The sequence below is a fragment of the Saimiri boliviensis genome, chromosome 2 (genome assembly GCF_048565385.1).
Source record: "Saimiri boliviensis isolate mSaiBol1 chromosome 2, mSaiBol1.pri, whole genome shotgun sequence".
Taxonomy (NCBI): Eukaryota; Metazoa; Chordata; class Mammalia; order Primates; family Cebidae; genus Saimiri; species Saimiri boliviensis.
Genome location: NC_133450.1, coordinates 236,418,315 through 236,438,571, shown reverse-complemented (window position 1 = coordinate 236,438,571; position 20,257 = coordinate 236,418,315). Strand labels below are relative to the sequence as shown.

Sequence of the window (20,257 nt, the reverse complement as noted above, 5' to 3'; positions counted from 1 at the left end):
ACCGGTAACGTTGGGCTGTTGCCTTAATGCTGACTCCTTATTCTCATTCCTTAATGACTGACACGCATGTAAGTTCTGGGCGAACTGGACTAAGCGAAGACCAGTTTAGGGCAGGGAAGCGTCTCAGACAATAGACTCTACCTGTTCTCACCTCCAAACCTCCTGGGGACCTTTTAGTAGCCACAGCCCAGGCCCCAGGCCAATTTCATAAGGAGCTCCGGGTGGGGCCTGGGCACCAGGGGTCTTAGGCTCCTCCAATGATTCCAACACGCTGCCAAAGCTGAGAACCACCAGTTAGCATATTCAGTATATAGACTGGCCAACATAAACACACGTCTATGAATTTACTGCCTAAGGAAATAGAGAGGGTACTTCACTTCATGGCCATAAATACTCAAGTCTAGCTCCTGCCCGAAGAACTTATAGCCAAGAGCACTGTTTGTGTGGACTCACCTGTTACGCACTAGAAATGCTGATGGCTGATTAACACTACTAGGCAGCCAGGACAAACCTAGACTCCAGACACATCTGCATTAAGACACATGAAATGTTAAACCTAACCCCAGACAGCCGGGGGAGGCTGTGCATAATAAAGAGGAAACAAAAATCCAGATGAAAGCCTTCCTTCTAGTCAGGCTACAAAGAGACTAAACTGTGCACATACTAGAGATTAGGAAGAGTCTAAAATTAATCATCTACGCTTCCACCTTAGGAAACTGGAAAAAGAAGAACAAGTCAATCTGAAGTAAGCTGGAGGAAAGAAAGAATGATAAAAATTAGGGCAAAAATCCATCAAATTGAAAAAAGGAAATCAGTAGAAAAAAATTAATGAAACCAAAAGCTAGTTCTTTGAAAATATCAACAAAATTGATAAGCCTACAGCCAGGTTAAGAGAAAAGAGATAAGACTCAAATTGTCAATATAAGAAAGAAAAAAGGAGGTAACATAACAGATCCCATGAACATTAAAAACACAATAAAGAAATACAGAAATAACAGAATTCAACTTCATGACAGGTTTATGAGGGTCTTATTTGCATTTGACTTACAATATTCCCAACATATGATATGTTTATTGGGATGTAGGCCCATCCCAACTTGAGGAGCACCTATATTATGAATGACTCTATGCTCATAAATTCGATAATCTAAATAAAAAATTTCTTGAAAGACACAATCTGCAAAAACTCACACAAGAAGAAATAAACAATTGGAATAGGCCTATGTCTATTAAAGAAATTGAACCAATAATTAATAACCTTCCAAAAGAGAAAGCACAAGGCCCAGATGTGTTCACTGGTGAATTCCATCAAGCATTTAAGGAATAATTTATTTCAATTCCCTACAATCTTTCTCAGAAGACAGAATCAGAGAACATACTTCCTAATGCTATGAAGCCAACATCACCTTAATACCAAATCCAGACAAGGACATTAAAAGAAAACTATAGCCCAATATCTCTCATAAACAGAGATGCACAAATGCTCAACAAATATTAGCAAATTGAACCCAACAATGTATAAAAAGAAGTATGCACCACAACCAGGCAGAATTTATTTCAGGTATGCAAAGCTGGTTCAATATTCAGAAATCAATTATTTTTATTCATCATGTTAAAGATGAAAAATCACATAATTATATAAATAAACGCAGACAAAGCATTTGACAAAATCCAACACCTCTTAACAAGAGGTCTCTTTTTAAAAAGGTCTTTTTAAAACAAAACAAAACAAAACAAAAAAAGTCTCTTGATAAAGTAGGAAAGGAAATTCCTCAACTTGATAAAGAATATCTATGGGCTGAGCATGGTGGCTTATGCCTGTAATCCCAGCACTTTGGAAGGCTGAGACAGCTGATCATTTGAGGTCAGGAGTTCAAGATCAGCCTGGCTGACACAGTGAAAGCCATCTCCACTAAAAAAAAATTCAGAAATTAGCTGGACGTCATAGTGGGTACCTGTAATCCCACCTACTGGGGAGACTGAGGCAGGAGAATAGTTTGAGCCCAGGAGATAGAGGCTGAAGTGAGCTGAGTCTGCACCACTGCACTCCAGCCTTTTGACTCTGTCTCAAAAAAAAAAAAAAAAGAATCTACCAAAAAACTCTACAGTTAACATTATATCTGATGGCAAGAAACTCAAAGATCAAGAACAAGACAAGGATGTTCCCTCTCACCACTCCAATTCAATATTGTACTAGAAGTTCCAGTATTCCAATGAAAACCTACAGAATTTCTTCTTTTTATTTCATTTTTGTAAACCATTATTGCTAAAAATGTGCTACCATTTTTAGGTTGTGATCCCCCAAACTCACAGCAGCTTAATTAAAATACGCCTCTTCTCCAGGCTAGGGAAGAAGTGCACACTTGACTCTGTGTGGCCTATGGTCAGCAGGCATCATCCCCAGTGTCCAAAAGTGAGACAGTAAGACAGAAAGGAAATACCAGTTGGGAAGGAAGAAATGAAACTGCCTTTGTTCACAGATGGCATGATTGTCTAGAAGAAAATCTGAAAGAATCAGCAAAAAAATCTCCTTGAACTAATCGTGGTTATAGTAAGGCTGCAGGATATAAGGTAAATATACAAAGTCAATTGCGTTCCTATATATCAGCAATGAACACATGGAATTTAAATTTTTAAATGCAGTACCATCACATTAGCACCCCTGAAAATGAAATACTTCGGTATAAATCTAACAAAATACCTACAATATCTGTATGCTGAAAACTACAAAAGTCCTGTAAAAGAAAGCAAAGAACTAAATAAATAAGGAGGCATTTCATGTTTATGGATAGGATTACTCAATACTGTCAAGATGTCAGTTCTTTACAATATTTACTAAATAATATCAAATAAAGTCTATTTAAAAACAAAAATAATAAATGAATATTCAGCTTGAGAGCATTGGGGGGGACTAGGTTTTCATGGGGAGAAGCTGGAGGAGGTGAGGTTTTACAAAGAAATGAAAGCAACATCTCCTACTTCTAAAACAAGGCCACTTAGGAGCCTCTGGAATCATTCATGGTAAGGAATTTCTTCTTTGATTTGATTTTTGCAGACCATTACTGTTAAAAATGTGTACCATTTGTAGGTAGCGATCCCCAAGCTTTCACAGCAGCTTAATCAAAATTTGTCTCTACACTAGGCTAGGGCAGAAAGGCACACTCAGCTCTGTGTGGCCTGTGGGCAGCAGGCATCACCCCCAGTATCCAGAAGTAAAGAGTGGGGGTCGGGTGGGGGCGAAAGATGGGGAGGTGATAGGGGGCTGGAAGGTGGAAGATAGGAAGGGTGGGGGTGAGAGGTGAAGGTGGAGGGTGAGAAGCAGCAGGGCAGGGAGACGGGGAGCCAGTTGTGGGGCAGGTTTCTTTGTGCCACATTGTGGGTGTGGGGACCTCTGTGGTCTGTGGACAACAGCAGGTCTGGCTTGTCCTTTTCATTCTTTCCTCGGGGCCTCCCTCAGGACTCCCCAGGTGGTGGGTGGGAAGGTGAGGGCTCCTGCTCTGACTGTGACCTATGTTGAAGTCAAAACAGGACAAAACAGGGAGAGTTTCTGGTGCCAGGCTCTAGGGGGACACTAAACTATCACCAGCAACAGAATGAGATGGATAAATCATCCTAACAGAAGCCCTTGCAGGGGCTGGCACAAAACTACCCTCATGTGCAGTGGGAGACACAGACCCAGGAGGAGAGCGAAGTTGGGGGGGGGGGCGGTGACCTCACGATGTGGGTGTTGCGAGTGGAATATACAGGCGTGAGGCGGGGGACACAGAGGATTCCCCCTCACCGACTCTCCGTGTCTCCTCCATCAGTAGTGACTAAGCTGGGTACTAACGTCTGTTTGCAGGGCCGTCACTGGGTCCGGGTGGAGCTTTGCCATTAGGTACTGTAGCTTGGTGATCCTCCAAAGTGCCCAGTGGTGGAAGGATGCAGGGGAGAGCCTCCTGCCCTCTGGTGGCACACATAGGTCTCACGAGGACACTCCGGGCTTGGGGAGGTGCCCAGGGGAGTGGTAGGGATCTGCTGAGCTGCAAGCCCAGTTTGACCTCACAGGGACATTTTGCACTGAGCTTCCATGCGCACACAGGAGATACAGGCCAGCTGCACCAGCCTTCTGGAACACTAATATTCCAGCAGAATCAGGTTGGTAACTTTTGTTCTAACTGTATGGAAAGCATACTCGTTGCTAGTGTTGACTATCACTGCCAGTTCTACCTTAAAAATGATTCTTCAGGAGCTCTGCAGCTGGATAGAGGGGTAGTCTCCTACCCCAGGGAAAAGTCCAGGCTACCTTGGGGACTGTGCCATCTCCATGAGACCTACAGGGCGACATGTAATGAGTCACTGCTCAAGAAACTGCAAAGAAGCCTCCACTCAGCTGCCACAGCGGGGACGATGACGATGTCCTCAGTGACCAAAAACAGCACCAGATCTGCTCACAGCGTAGAGGGCCTAGGCCCAGGTCACTTCTGGAAAAGCACAGCTGTCCCACAAAACTAACCTGATGCCTGTGTAAAAACCCACAAACCAGACGCAAAGCAGGTGGAGAGAAGGCAGTACTGCAGGAAAGTGAGCGGTGCCTCCCGCTGAACCCTGCCTGGATGCCGAGGGCTCACCTGCCTTGGGCCATCCCAGGTGAGGCTCCTCTGTCCTGCACCAAATGGAAACTGAGTATTTCCAGCACCCCTTGGGGCCAGTAGAACACAGAGCCAGAAATTTGAAACTCGGAAGCTGGAGGGCTCCTTCCACATTGCCTGGTGTTGCCCTCTTAAGACATTTCTTTCTCAGCCATGAACAACTGCCACACAGAGCCCTACCTGGATGCCCAGGATATCAGACTCAGGAATCAAATGGGAGGAGGCCGGCCCTGGAGCACTCTCAGGACCCTGCCTGCCCCTGGGGGCTTCCAGAGCAGGACTGTGGGGTGGTCTTTCCCACTCAGAACTTCCACTGGCTGGGTAAGTCACATGACTTACCTGAGCCAGAGGTGACTGAATGGGCTGTGTAATTTTTGTATTTCCTTTGCAGTGAACAAAGGCACAATGCCATTAAGAGAAGTCAGCTGGTCCTCCAGCAAGCACAGCAGAGGTCTCGGTTCATTTTGCTGAACAGGGAACTCCACTCCCCACCACACCCCAACAGGTCTGGACCATGATCTTAGTCAAGGCCCAGGGCAGGAACCAGAAAAGCCTCAAGCATTATTTAACCACTTTGAGGGTCCCCTCAGGGCTCCAGGGGCCTAGAAGGAGATGCAAAGACAGGTAAGTGCAGGAAGGGAGGGTTGGGCTACACAGTGGAGAAAGCTCAGACCACCTATGTCCCTCACCATCATCTGTGGCTTTGAGGCAGGATAGGTAGTCAAGGAAGTAACCACGTCCTTGGGATGTGGCGACTGTGGAACACAGTCAACACGATAAGCCTCAGCATTCACACTGTAGCCCAGATAATTCAAGCACAGCTATCTTCAGTAGGGAATTTCCCCTTCTAGAGAGCATGCACACTTTAATTTTACTTGTCCTCAGACTGAGCCTTTGCTCATTATAACGGCAAAAAAACCCCACATCCCTGGGTGGAGATTTAAGATGCTAATGAGATATGTGACATATACAAGCATGCACAACTTCTGCGTGTCTGCACCAGAGCACCACCCTTATAGCAACCCCTCTGTCCACTTCCTTATGAATAATCATGTCAGATCCCCACAAAGGGAGTCTCCCTAGTGCCTGTCTTGGCTGTTTCATCCTTATGAGCAGCCTGACCTGAATCCTCTCACTTAGGGTGTACTGTCTATTCTGCACCTAATTTTCAAAATATTCTTTTTTCTTTGTAATAAATAGCACTGTTCTGCGTCTGCCTTGCTGTATAACCCTTGCTTAAATTCTTCTAAATCAAGAAGATAAGAACTGAGGTCTCACAATAGCCGTAAAGAGCTTGGAAGGTTTTTGCAGGCATGTGATGGGTTTGAGCAAGTCAGCCACTCCTGGTTTTGTCTTCTTTGGAAGGAAGGGCAGGCACAGGCTTCCTCTCTGAGAAGCAAAAACTTAGGAAAAGAGGTCAGCTGGGGGGCCTCAGGTCCACCCTGATCTTAGCGTGGGAGCTGACTGCCCTTCAGGAGTCAGGAGCCCAGAATAAACTCTGAGGCCAGCTTGATAAGTCTTATCAACGAGGTCTCTTTGAATTGCTTACAATACTTTTAATCATCTGAGAAACTCTAAGAGTAGAATAAAATCAGATCCCATAGATCAAAGCTTCCAGCAGCTCAGTGGGAAGGAATCAAGCTCCATGCCTTCAGAAAGGCTGGGTTTATTTAGGCCCAAGGATGCTCAGGAGCTCCAAAAAGCAACTCAAAATGTGGGAAATTAAAACCATTAAGAAATATGCAGTGTATGCTGATTTCCCAAATCTGCCATTGAGACCATAACCAATCTCATTGTTTCTCTTCTTGGCCACAACCTCCAGAAAACCGCTTGGCTTGGGGGGAGGTGGAAATTCTTCCTGGCTACTTCTTTTACTTCTATTCTTACTTACTTTCCAGAAATTCAGTAGAATATACTTTTTCAAATTTTATTCATCCAAGCATCTAGATGATCCACTTCTGTGTTTAACTGGCCGTAGACAGCGCGACAGAATCAGAAGGTATGACCATCTGGAGGACAAACCACTGATCAAGATATCAAAAGTCATCAGTTCAAATCCTGTTTCTACTGCTAACGTGCTGTGTTCACTTGACAAATTACCTAAGACATCCTTCCTCGTTTTTAAAAGGGTCTGTTGCCTAGACCTGTGGCTCTCAACTCTAGCCCCTGAAGGGCTCGTAAAAGCTCAGACTACTGCCTCATCTCCATCCCACACCCCCAGGCCCCAGACCAAGTTCCTGACCCAGCAGGCCTGGGGTAGGAGCTAAGGATCTCATTTCTAAGGAAGCTCTCTGATGCTGACGCTGCTGGACTAACAACCGGCCTAGAACAGCAGTTTGAGCTGTGGGTCTGATTTGTAGTTCCCTGCAATGCAACAATGCCTTTCCAGTTCACTCAGCTCCCTCTCACTGTCCAATCAGAAACACAGAGCCCTTCTCAGGATGCTCCCCTGATGTGTAAATGGCATGGTCATCCCAAGCCAGTACCCTTGAAGCCCCTTCTCTCCTGGGTACACAAGCAGCATCCTGTGCAACTTATTTATTTCTTTTTATTTATTTATTTATTTAGAGACAGGGTCTTGCTCTGTCACCCAGGCTGGAGGGCAATGGTATGATCATAGCTCACCGTAGCCTCAACCTCCTGGCTTAAGCCTTCCTCCTGCCTCAGCCTCCTGAGTAGCTGAGACGACAGTTGTGCTCTACCACTCTCTGCATGCCTTATTAAGTACTGCCTGTCCTGCCCAGTCCAGTGCAGTGACAAGGGAGGATAAGACAGTTTTGAGCACCTGCCACAACGTGGCCTGTCACCTGCTAATGATACTCCTTAGAGCAAGTTACTGAAAAATGGCTGTCGTGAGTCCTGCTTCAAAGGACTGTTTTCAGAATGAAAGGATTAATACAAGTGAAGTAGTTAGTATAGTGCATGGCATCAAGGACATGCTGAGGAACGTTTGCTCTTCCTGTTTTCTTACCATGCTGCATAGTTTAACCTTACACTCGAGGTGATGTCATCCCAGAAGGATTCTGAGCAGGGAATGGACATCAGCAGAGCCTCCTGCAGGGTGGGCTGGCTGTCACTGGGAGCCCAGGTGGGTCCGGAGGAAGACGCAGCTTGCAGGGATATTTAGGGGGACTTGTTCAGCATCTGAATGCAGAGTATGAGAAGAGAGGTGTGGTGTGGAGGGAAACCCGGGCGGAGGGGGACAGCTGAGGCTGAGGAGGTGGAGACAATGCCTTCCACCGCACACACCATGGGCTTCGATTGCTTGGGAAATGTGTAAGTCGAGTTGCCCTGCGGGCAGTTAGAAATACTGCCCACATGGATCACAAGGTCAAGAGATCAAGACCATCCTGGTCAACATGGTGAAACCCCGTCTCTACTAAAAATACAAAAAATTAGCTGGGCATGGTGGTGCGTGCCTGTAATCCCAGCTATTCAGGAGGCTGAAGCAGACGAATTGGCTGAACCCAGGAGGCGGAGGTTGTGGTGGGCCGAGATCGTGCCATTGCACTCCAGCCTGGGTAACAAGAGCGAAACTCCGTCTCAAAAAAACAAAAAAGAAAAGAAATACTGCCCTTCCCTCCTGAGGCAGAAGGATGGCTGCAGCCCAGGACTTTGAAACTGCAATTTTTTTTTAAAAGTGTTTAAAATTTTTCTATTAGTGAGGACACTTCATCAATGACAAGATGACTACATCTGCCCCTTCTAAAGGGTCACATTCCTAGAAGGGGCAAAGCCATCAGATGGGGGGGACATCTTGTGATTAAAACACAAGTTACCCTGGAACAGGTCAACACACATGCACACACAGAGCAGCTACCCTTTGCCCACTTTCTCAGCTTCTGCTGGATCCACTGAGAGACCCCACCCCACCCCCAGGCTGGTAGGCTCCTGACTGGATCTAGCCTAACCCAGGTGTGACATAGACCTCCCCCAGACACAGACATGCTGCCCAAGCCTCTCCTACGTTTGAAATTAAGATGTGGTCCAGCTCCATCCCAAGCCTGAAGGCAGAGCTACAGAGCTGAGCCCACATCAGTCCCCAGGGCTGCAATGTGTAAACTAAAAATAAAATTTGAAGTTTCCTAACCATCAGAATGAACCCATCCTCTCAGCCAAGGCCATTCCAAAGTTAACCTGAAAAACTAGATCAGGCCATGATGGGAAGTGGGGGTCAGACATGCCTCAATATACACTCCTCCCTTTGGAATTCAGCACAACTGACCGGCAGTAACAGTTAAACAAAGATCTTAAGATTTTTGTAGCAATAAGACACCCAATTCCAGGCTGACTCTAGCATAGCATCACATGACAGATAGCAGGTCCTGAAAGGGACTGAAGTATTTTACCCTAAAAATATATGTCTTTGGCATATTTTGAAATGGCCCTGCAAAGCGGTCTCTTGTGGGGAAAATCTACATTCTGTAGAGAATCCCCTTCCCTTTCCAGGTCATTTCCTTCATCCAGAAGAGAATTAAATAAGAGTCCGGCATCTTTTTTAGTTTGATGAGAAACATCAAACATCAAACTGTGTACAGTGGCTCATGCCCGTAATCCCAGAACTTTTGGGAGGCCAAGGTGTGCAGACCACCTGAGGTCAAAAGTTCAAGACCAGTGTGGCCAACATGGTGAAACCCCATCTCTACTAAAAGCACAAAAAAAAGTTAGCTGGGCATGGTGGTGCATGCCTGTAATCCAGCTACTCAAGAGGCTGAGGCAGGAGAATTGCTTGAACTCAAGAGGCTGAGGTTGCGGTGAGCTGAGACCATGACACTGCATTCTTGCCTGGGTGACAGCAGTGAAATTACATTAAAAAAAAAAAAAGAAAGAAAGAAAGAAAAAGAAACATCTATTATCTTTTATCTCTGAAGCCTGTTACCTGGAGGTTTCATCTGCATGATATAACCTTGGTTTCCACAACCCCTTATCTTAACCCAGACACTGCCTTCTATTGATTCCAGGTCTTTAGATAAATTCTTTCAACCAACTGCCAATAAGAAAATCTTTAAACCTGCCTATGACCTGGAAGCCCACTACTTCACATTGTCCTGCCTTTCCAGACCAAACCAATGTACATCTTACATATATGATTAATGTCTTATGTCTCCTTAAAATATATAAAATCAAGTTTAGATTGACCACCCTGGAGACACATGGTCTCAGGATCTCCTGGGGCTGTGTCCCTCGCATGTCCTTAACCTTGGCTAAATAAACTTCTGAAATGATTGAGATATGTCTCCATTGTTTTTTGGTTTACAAATGCCAAGAGCCCAGCTTGGGATCCTGTTCTCCTAGGGCTTACCCACCCACAAGCAACCCCTTTGCCCAGGCGAGCACTCACTTTCCACCTGAGGAGTGAACCTGACCTTGAGTTCCTGCACACCCGGGGCTTTCGACAAGTCCTCCCTTCTCTGCTCCTGTGGTTTTCTGGACCAGCCTTGTCCAGGGAAAGAAGGAGACTCCCAGTCTTCCCTGGCCCTGTTGCTTCTGGATCTTACTTTCTTTGCTAGTTCTGAGTTACTGAGAAGCTTCTCGTCACCTCCAAGGTTGCTCAAGAGTCAGCAAAGTCTGTTCTTGACAATAGAAATTAAAAAATGGTAGAGAACTGACAATGGTGACCAAACAGGATATGTGTAAGATATTGTTCCTACTCAGGATTTCTTTAGAGCCTTATCGGAGAAGAGTTGAGAAGCTGTGGACACAGCTCTAAGTTCCCCTGGAGCTAGACTCATTGTCCTGGTCATCTGCATATTTACACAGAAAAGAAAGGAAACTTCCTTACCAATTATTAAGTGAACCTGATGCTAAATTTTATCCATGTGTTTTTATTTCTTTAATTTTGCTTGATTTTGAAATTTTTGACAGTAGACAACCAGAGATGGGTGAAGTGCTGATTTTTTATAGCAGTTAGGATGAGTCCAGGAATTGCCCTATTCCACCTTCCCCAAACCCAGAGAAAAGACAGTGCAGGAATTCACTTTTAAAAACAGAAGAGAACGGTATAGTGATCTCAACACATTACAGACTAACAGAAAAGGCGGAAGTGTGTCGAAGGATAAAGACAGTGAGGAGAAAGGCAGCCTGGAACTCATGGCAGGGGGGTCTTGCAGTGGAGGAGAGGTACCCCTGCAACAGTGGGAGGGGGACAGCCAGGCTGCAGAAAGACCACTCCTTAGTAACTGAGCCTGCAGCTCCCACTGCTCCCAACTCCTTATAGCCAAACTAGCATTTCGCCTTCAAGGAAGAATTCCAGGGAATATCTATCCAAAGAAATTAAACACACTGCCTGGGGAGAATTAAGGCAGTAGGAGAAGGATGGTGACCCTAAACAAAGGACCCTTGGGAGGCACCCAGCCTAAAAGTCCAAGCCCCTCCCCTTCTCAACCTAAAGTCTAACCTTCAGATGACAAAACCCCGCCCACACATCATTCCTCTATCCTTTGCCCACACTAACTCCATGCACACTACCTCCATGCACACAATTCACACATGATCTCAGTCAGTCTTCTGATACTGGGAACAGACTACAGGGAAAAAGAACTATATGTATCAAGCAGAAGAGAACAACCCCAGGAAAATACATCCAGCCTCTTGTTCTGAAATGTCATGGTGTAAGAATGCCAGACATCTTAAAAACACCAGCACCATGAAGAGAAAGACCATGATGAGCAAACCAACATCTGCTTCAGAAAATAATCTGGAAAATAGAAAACAAAGTTAAAAAATTTACATTAGTAACATCAAAAAGTCAAAAAGATACTGACTGCATCTATTGAAAAGAATATGTGTGAAAAATAAGACAATTGGAGGACAAGAATCTTTTAGAAATTAAATATATAATTTTTAAAATTATATCTATCTCTATACCTATATCTATATTTATATCTATATCTGTCTAATCTATATCTATAGATTATATCTATCTAATCTATAGGTATATAGGTTAGATATATTGCAGATATAATCTATAAAGTTAGATATAGATATCTATATGTAGATATATAATCTATATATTTATATATAGATTAAATATATATTATACACACATAAGTTTGTATGATAGTCAAGAAAAGCTCCCAGAACATAGAGCATAATTTCAAAGAACTGGAAACTTTTTGGAGAGACAAGAGACAGAAAGTCAATCCAGAAGGCCTATGTCCTTAACCAGGAGTTCCGAGATGAAAAAAATATAGAAGGCAGGAAATTATCAAAAAAAATTACATAAGAAAATTGTTCTGATTTAAAACACAAGTCTTCAGAATGAAAGGGTACATCAAGTCCCCAGAACAATGTATAGAAAAAGGCACACATGTAGATTCATGAGTATGTCATTACAGAACATAAAGATAAAAGAAAAAATTAAAAATTTATAGAAAAAACCACAAGGGATGAAGAATCACACCAGTCATACTACAACTAACCATACTTTTAATCAAATGTGACTGAAAAATGTATTTTCAGACAGGTAAGATGAGAAAATTTATGCTCAAGCACCTCTTCTGAGAGACTTGAGGAAGCAGTCTGGTAAAAGTGAGTAAAAACCAAGAAAGAGGAAGTTATAGGACACAAGTCCAAGAGTTAAATGAAAATATGTCCCTGGGGTGATGAGTTTGCTCTGCAAATGTATTAGTTCACCTTAGAAAAGTAAGTCCATCTGTCCATGTGTCCTAAATAACAGATGAAATGAGCAAGGCACTGGTTAAGGGTAAAGACATTGTGAAGAAAACATAGCTCTCTTCTCTCAAGAATAGGGTAATTTAAAACATAAAGATTAATTGATTTTAAAAGCATTTGTATAAAAAAGTACATATGAAATGTAACGTTGTGCCTAACATATAGAAGTATAATACACATATTACATAAAAAACAAAAAGTCAGATAACAGCTATAAATCATACTACATCATAAATAACATTAAATATGAATGGATTAAAAATGCAATTAAAAGGTAGAGATTTTCAGAGTGGCTAAAATAAAACAAATAGGTTGAAAATAAAGGAAAGAAAAGAATGTGTCATGTACATAGCAAGCATGACACGAAAGCTGGAGTACATATACTAATACCAGACAAAATAGATTTTAAAACAAAAGAAGCAAAAAATGTTACTAGAGATAAAGCAGGACATGTCATACTAATAAAAGATATCTCCCTCAGGAAGATACAACAGTTATAAACACATATGTACTTAATAACAGAACACCAAACTACATGAAACAAAACTGATAGAGAGAAATAGACAATTCAACAATAATAGAGATTTCAATACCTCACTTTTAATAGTGCATAGAACAACTAGACAAAAGACCAACAAGGAAACAGAAGACTTGAGTACCACCACACACCAACTAGACCTAACAGATATCTATAAAGAACTCCGCCCAACTCATTCTTTATACATACTAACCAATTTGAGACTTAGGTAAAATGGACAAATTCCTAGAAAGACACAAAATATCAACACTGACTCATGAAGCAATAGTTAATCTGAACAGACCTATAACAAGTAAAGACAATTAGTAATTTTAAAAACTTATTAAAGAGGGACATTTCACACTAATAAAGGGTCACTCTATCAGGCAGATACAACAGTTATAAATACATACGCACTTAATAACAGAACACCAAATTTTTCTAATTGTCTCAAGGGCATTCTTTTTATTGCCTGTTTGTTGGAATCAGAGCTCAAATAGATGTAGTCTGCATCTACATTTCGTTATTTCTCTTAACATTCTTCTATTCTATTTTCCTTCCATTTTTCCTCCATACCAGTGATTTGTTTAAAAAACTAGATATTTGTCTGTGGCATATCCCACCTTATGATTTGGCTGTTTCTTGTGGCATTGTTTAAGTTGTTCTTCTGTCCCCTGTAATTTTTTTTGAGACAGGGAACAGAGGAACAAGTTAAACCTGTCACCCAAGATGGAGTGCACCTGTATTATCATAGCTCACTGCAGCCTTGAACTCTGCCTCAACCTCTCAGGTAACTGGGATTACAGGTGCATGCCACCATGCCCAGCTAATTTTTTATTTTAGAGATGGGGTCTTACTATGTTGCCCAGGCTGGTCTTGAACCTCCAGGCTCAAGTGATCCTCCCACCTCAGCTTCCCAAAATGCTAGGATTACAAATGTGAACCACCACACCTGACCTGTATTTTCTATAAACTGACAGACGCAGATTCGTTTTATACAGGTATCATCTAGACACCACAGTCATTTAAAGTATACAATTGAGGTATCATCTAGACACCACAGTCATTTAAAGTATACAATTCAATGGGTTACAGTGTAATCACAGACAATGCATCAACACCACTGTCAATCCTAGAACATTTTCATTACCATAAAAAGAAATGCGACATCTTTCAGCTATCACCTCCCTGTCCTCCTATTCTTCTCTCTCACCCAGCCCTTAGGAATCACTCATTTATTTTCTGTCCGTAAATTTTTCCATCCTGGACTTTACCATGAGTAGAATAATATGGGGTCGCTTGTCAGTAGCTTCTTTCACTTAGCATAATGCTTTCAAGGATCAGCCAAGTTGTGGTATATATCAATACTTCACTCCTTTGTATAGCTGAATTATGCTCTATTGTATAGATATACCACATTTTACTTGCTTATTTATCTGTTGATGACACTTGAGTTGTTTCTACCTTTTGACTATTATGAATAATACTACTGTAACTTTGTGTGCACAAGTTTTCATGTGGGAATGGGGTGAGGGCGGAAATGGTTTATGGGAGATCGGTGTTTTTCTTTAAAAGCCTTTCTGTTGTATCTCCTGTGTTTATATTTTTTAGTGTTACTCTGACAAAAATGTAGAAGGCATGTTGCTGAGACAGGCTCTGGAATCGAATGCTCCATATTCCTCAGCATTTCTCAGTCTCCTTGCAGTGAGCCTGGGACTCATGGACTAGAGGGAGCTGATGTGAGTACCCCCCACCCCCGCCACCCACAGCACAGCCATTGAGAGCCCATGGGTTTCCTCCAGCCTCTCTTCCCTTCGAGCTCCCGTGTTGAGAAGGTGGGCCCAGGAGATGGACACCACCTGGATCCCAAGTCACCCAAGGACCTGAAGGACCTGGAGAGCCACGCAACACACACGGGACTTGCCATGACAGGGACTGAGCACGTGTTGGGTGAAGCCACTGAGAATTCAGATTTTATTTGTTATTGCAAAACAGCCTAAACTGGCTGATATGAAGCGAATTTCAAAATAACAACAGGGCATTATAAAGTGAGGATTGGGGACATTTTAAAATTACTCTCCGGATAAAAGAAAAAAACAGTTAATGTCGGGGTGTTGGACTGTCACCAATGTTTTGTGATTTTATAAACAAAATCCCCAGCATGTGCTCTTAAACGTGCAATGACCAAAGACCATGTGAATCACGCCCACAGGAAACCCACCCACTGGCGTGATAGCAGCACATTCAAATGTGAGCGCAGTGCCCACTTCACTTAGCTGGTCCTTCAAGACCAAAGAGATGAATCAATGATAAATGACTCAGGGAATAATTTTAGACACAAGAGGGCTGACTAAACAATTCTGAAGATGTTGAAAAGTAAAGACTCCATCTCTGAGGCTTCTCCTAGAGATCCAGCCACTGGCACTTTCCAGATGCTATTTTAGAGTCAATATTCTTGACACCTTACTAACAAGGCTTGGAAGATGCCCAGGCAGCTTCTCACTATGTTTCCAGTGATCTCAGTGAACGGTAGGAAGGCACAAAGGTTGGTATACTCTGGAGTAAATTTAGATGCAAAACTGTTTTGCATCCTTATTTCTCTGAGTAATCTGTTCCCTGCCAAGTTTTCTCCTTTATAGTCAGGGACCAACCAATTACCATGAAAATCAGATGAATAAATATTGAAGAGAATGTGTTCATTGCCTATTTTGGTGTCCTCACAGAAAGAATGTGATGTTACATTTTTAATTAAGTCTTTCATTTCCATTTTCTTTTTCAGCTAAAGCTGTCCTCCATAGGATCAATTTAACTAAATAATTAGATCCAACAAAAAAGCACCCCCCACCGAAGAAAAGTCATTAGTAGTTATGACTTGACAGATTTTCTCAACAATGCTACAAGTTTCTCCTCCAAAATTAAAATTGTATGGTGCACACAGCTTTGGGCATTGGCTCACTTGGAAACCTGGTTTAATCATATTTCTACCAATTTATACTCTCTTTATCTGCTACAGTATGATACTGATTTTTAATGTATAATAAATGTTATAGTAGTACACAGCTCTTTTTTAAGTCATTCTTTGATCTAAATTTTAGATACAGACTAAGTGATCATACAAACTCAATCATCTTTTCTATAAGATTACATATTTAGCTAGATTTTAGCTTTTTGGTTTTTTAAAAATCTAAAATTTTGAAGTGAAATATTTGTATTCTCATAGAATTGCTTGGGTATCTTCTCCCCAATTTCCTTTTAGATAACCACAACTGAACTATTAGTTTATGCAAACAGGAAGAAGTCTGAGCTGATTCTACCTCGAAAAACCTGTTTCTCATTCTATGTATGCTAGTAGCATGTGACCTTTAGCACCCTGTCACCTCCACAGGCTCTCAACTATGAACCTGTAAAAATGCAGGCCAATCTTGGTGTTCGTTCATCAAATGCTTGTGAAACACCTGCTATGTGCCAGGCAGTATTCCACATGTTGGGCGTGTGGCACTAAACAAATTTGCTACCCTCATGGAAAGTACAGTCTAGTGGAAGAAAGGAGCCAAAGGATGAACAAATTAACAAAGAAACAATGTTTGTTTGTGGTAAGTGCTTTAAGGCAAAAATAAATCAGAACACAGAAACAGGGAGGGTAGAGGGGATCCTATTTGAGATAAAAAGTTTAGGGAAGGCTTCTCTGAAAAGACTTCTCTAATGTGTAGGAAGCACAGCTCCTCTTAAGAGATGAGTATAAACCCCATGAATATATACAAGCAAAGTTAGCAAAGACAATGAAGACGGGTTTTACTCTGAACAGAGACGCAACAAAATCCTAAATAAAACATTCGGTGAAGAAATCCAATCATGTATTTCACAAGAACCAAGGCAAGGAGAAGCAGAGTTTATGAGTATATGACAGGATCACAGCATCAGAAAAATCTAGCTGTGTAATTCTCCATATTAAAAATGTAAACACAACTGTTATCTCAAAAGATGCTGAAGAAGCAGTTGATAAAGTTCAACACCTATATATAATCAAAGTAATTAAATAATGCCTGTAAGTTCCATGAGAGCAGAGATTTTCTTTTTAAACCAATTCATAAACATATTCCAGCTGCCAAAACACAACATCTGGATGTAGCAGGCATCCAGTACATATTTACTGAATGAATGAATAAACGATGAATGAAATCCTTTAGGATAATCACCCAAAAGATAATCTCCCCAAAGTCTACTGCAGCCAGTACAATCATTCCATTTCAGGTTTGGAGTGGACAAGGACACACTCCCCTGGTCAGCCTCTGTAGGCAGCCCTAGTTGGAGCAATGGGCTGAGAATGCCATGTACGGGTGAGGCTTGGAGAGAAGGAGGTGAAACTGTCCATGTCTGCAATGGCAGGACCAACGTTCCAGTAAAACTACTGGAAGAAGTAAAATGTCCAGGCACAAGGTCATACCACATTCCTCTGTCTCTAGCAATAATCACTGAGAAAAAGAAACTCAAAATAATATGTCACTTACAACAGGGACTAAAACTAGGTACTGTAGGAAATAATCTAACAAAGGAGGCAGAAGAACTTTCTGGGAAGAATTTGAAAACTCTACCAAAAGACATCTTAAAAACTGAGTTACTGGAGACTTATGCCATGTTCATGGCTGTGCTGATCTAATACAGAAAAATGTCTGTTCTTCCTCAAATTAATATATATACATTGAATGCAAGCCCTATCAAAATCCCAGTACCTACTGTTGCTGACTTGAAAACTTGATTCTAAAATCAGTATAAAGAATAATATATATCTGAAGCTAGGTAAAAGAGTTTAGAAAAAGGAGAATCAAGAGGAAGGACTCATACCACCAGAGGTTAAGAGAGTTTCAAAGCCATAAGGATGGGAACAGCATGGTACTTACACAAGAACTAAACAGTCAGATCAGTAAAACAGAATCCAGCATCCAGAAACGGACCATGATGCAGGGAACTCAGTATGTTTTAGAGGGAACATCAGGACAGCAGAGAAGAGGTGAATGCTTTAGTAAATGGTGACAGAAAAACTGGCTTACTATCTGGAGATTTAAAAACATGTTGGGTCTTGGCAAAGCGTGGTGGCTTACGCCTGTAATCCCAGCACTTTGGGAGGCCGAGATGGGTGGATCACTGGGGGTCAGGATTTCAAAACCAGCCTGGCCAACATGGTGAAATCCAGTCTCTATTAAAAATACAAAAACAAACATACATATTTAAGTATATATATGTATATATATGTATGTGTGTGTATATATACATGTATATATATATATATATATATATATATATATACACACACACACAGACATATATATATATATTGGGTCTTGATCTCATTTCATATTCAAAAGTACCTTCAGTTGGAATTCAAGCCTACATGTGAAAGATAAAACCATAAAGCTAACAGAAGAAAATATATATTCAAATACAGTATATTTGTGATTTGTGGGGGATAGAAACTTTAGAAGTCAAAACCATCAACCACAAAGGGGAAAACTGATGGATTCAGGTGCATTCCATGAAAGACTTCTATTAGATGAAGAATATCACAGACAAAATTATCAGATAGATGAAAAAAGCAAGAGAATACATATGAAAATTCTATTGCTGGAAACCTCAACAAGAAAGCACAATCAGAAAGTCAAAAGAAAAACATGGAGAAAAGGTAAGAACATAAAATTTACAGGAAGAATCTGCTAATTTGCTAATGAAGTGCAACCAAAGAATTGCAAATCAAACAATGAGATATTCCCTTTCTCCTTACTCCCACAAACTAGCAAAACTAGAGACTCTCTCAAGGAAGATCAAGGATGTCGCTGGTGTGCGTCTCAGTAGCCCAGCCATTCTGAAAGCAAACGCAAGCCCTAGTGAAATTCAGTGTATGTGTACCTTGTGACCAAAAGTCCACTCTTGGCTCCTGTCCCAGAGAGACCATCCCCAGGTACAGATAAAAATCTGCAGGAGAGTTTGTAGCAGCTTAGTCATCCTTCTCAAGAGCACTCAGTGACTGACACGTGGACTGCGTAGGTGTTGGCCCCAGGCAGCCCACTGCAGTAATGAGCTGATAAACAGAAAGCACCATGGACAGATCTCAACAACCTACACGGTGGTAGAAAAGGAAGAAACAAAATGGGATTTGTTGAACAATATCATGTTTGCAAACTTCGTTTTTCTTTTTTTACTTTTCTTTCCTTTTTTTTTTTTTTTTTTTTTAAACAGGGTCTTGCTCCATCACCCAGGCTGGAGTGCAGTGGTGCAATCACAGCTCAGGGCAGCCTTGACCTACTGGACTCAAGTGATCCTCCCACTTCTGCCTCCTGAGTAGCTGGGACCACAGGCAGTCAGCACCGTGTCTGGCTAATTTGCAAATTTCTAAAAGGCACACACACAAAACATATGTTTTCTCAGAAGTATATATATGTTTAAAAAGACACTAAAGAAGGTGGATTGGAAGGATAATCATTACAGTTATGGGGAAGTGGCTGCCTCCGTGGAAAGGGAAGAGGACCTAGCTCCTGGCTGGAGGTGGGAGGTGACTGCTTCCACAGAGACAGAAAGAGGAACTGTTCAGAGTGCCAGGAGTTGAGACGTTCAGGCAACTAAATCTTGGCACCTGAGGTAATAAACCATCTCAGGTAACACCCCCACACCCGACACATGCAGTTTAATTGTGTTCTAGTCCAACTGAAGACAAAGGCTTCATCCCTCTGTCAATCAGAAAATGCCACGTTCTTAACTCCTATTAAATAACTCTACCCCCCTTTGTTGTTTTCACTGAATAAAAGGTTTTAAACAATCCTGGAATTTCACTAAATTGTTAGGTTGATTCAACTGCATGTATTAAACTTAGCAATTCCTGGGCTATGCCCCAGGTAAAGTCGAATGTGTTTATTGACAGGAAGTTGGAAAATTCAGCCAAACCTATAGGATTATTCAGATAGAGCTGTAGTGCCAGGGATGGCCAACATCACTAGGCGTTACTTTTCTAAATGGGAAAAGAGACTAAGCGATGGGGATTCATTTACTGATCATCACATTTTACAGCCTTAGAACAAAATCCTCAGTGATTCAACTTTTCGAGTTAAGTATTTGAGATAAATATTAAAAGCCTAGGAGCGTGTACTTCCTTGTCTACTAGGAATTTGTTTGGAGAGAAAATCCTCTCAGTTTCTATATTTATTTACTTTAAAGGACATAAAAAGGCTGTCAGCCTAGGCCATAAATCTAAAAGTGCCAAAATTCTAAAACAAATCTGGGGCCCTGACTATTGGCTCCTGGCTCCTGGCTCTGGCCTGAAGACAGGAGTCATCTGACCCTGGGCTCCCCTGGATGACTCAGTAGGCACTTGTGGATAGAGGTGGGAATGTGGAGGGCAATTGACAAAGTGGAGGCTGTTTAAGGCAGGTCTGCACCCATCGGCAGG

At 42.0% G+C, this 20,257-nt stretch overlaps 1 protein-coding gene across 1 annotated transcript in view; it reads right to left on the bottom strand.

Moving 5' to 3' along the window:
• The window catches only part of SHC3 (SHC adaptor protein 3), a 163,646-nt gene that overhangs the window by 7,449 nt on the left and 135,940 nt on the right, over window positions 1-20,257 (bottom strand). The gene's annotated exons all lie outside the window — the stretch shown is intronic.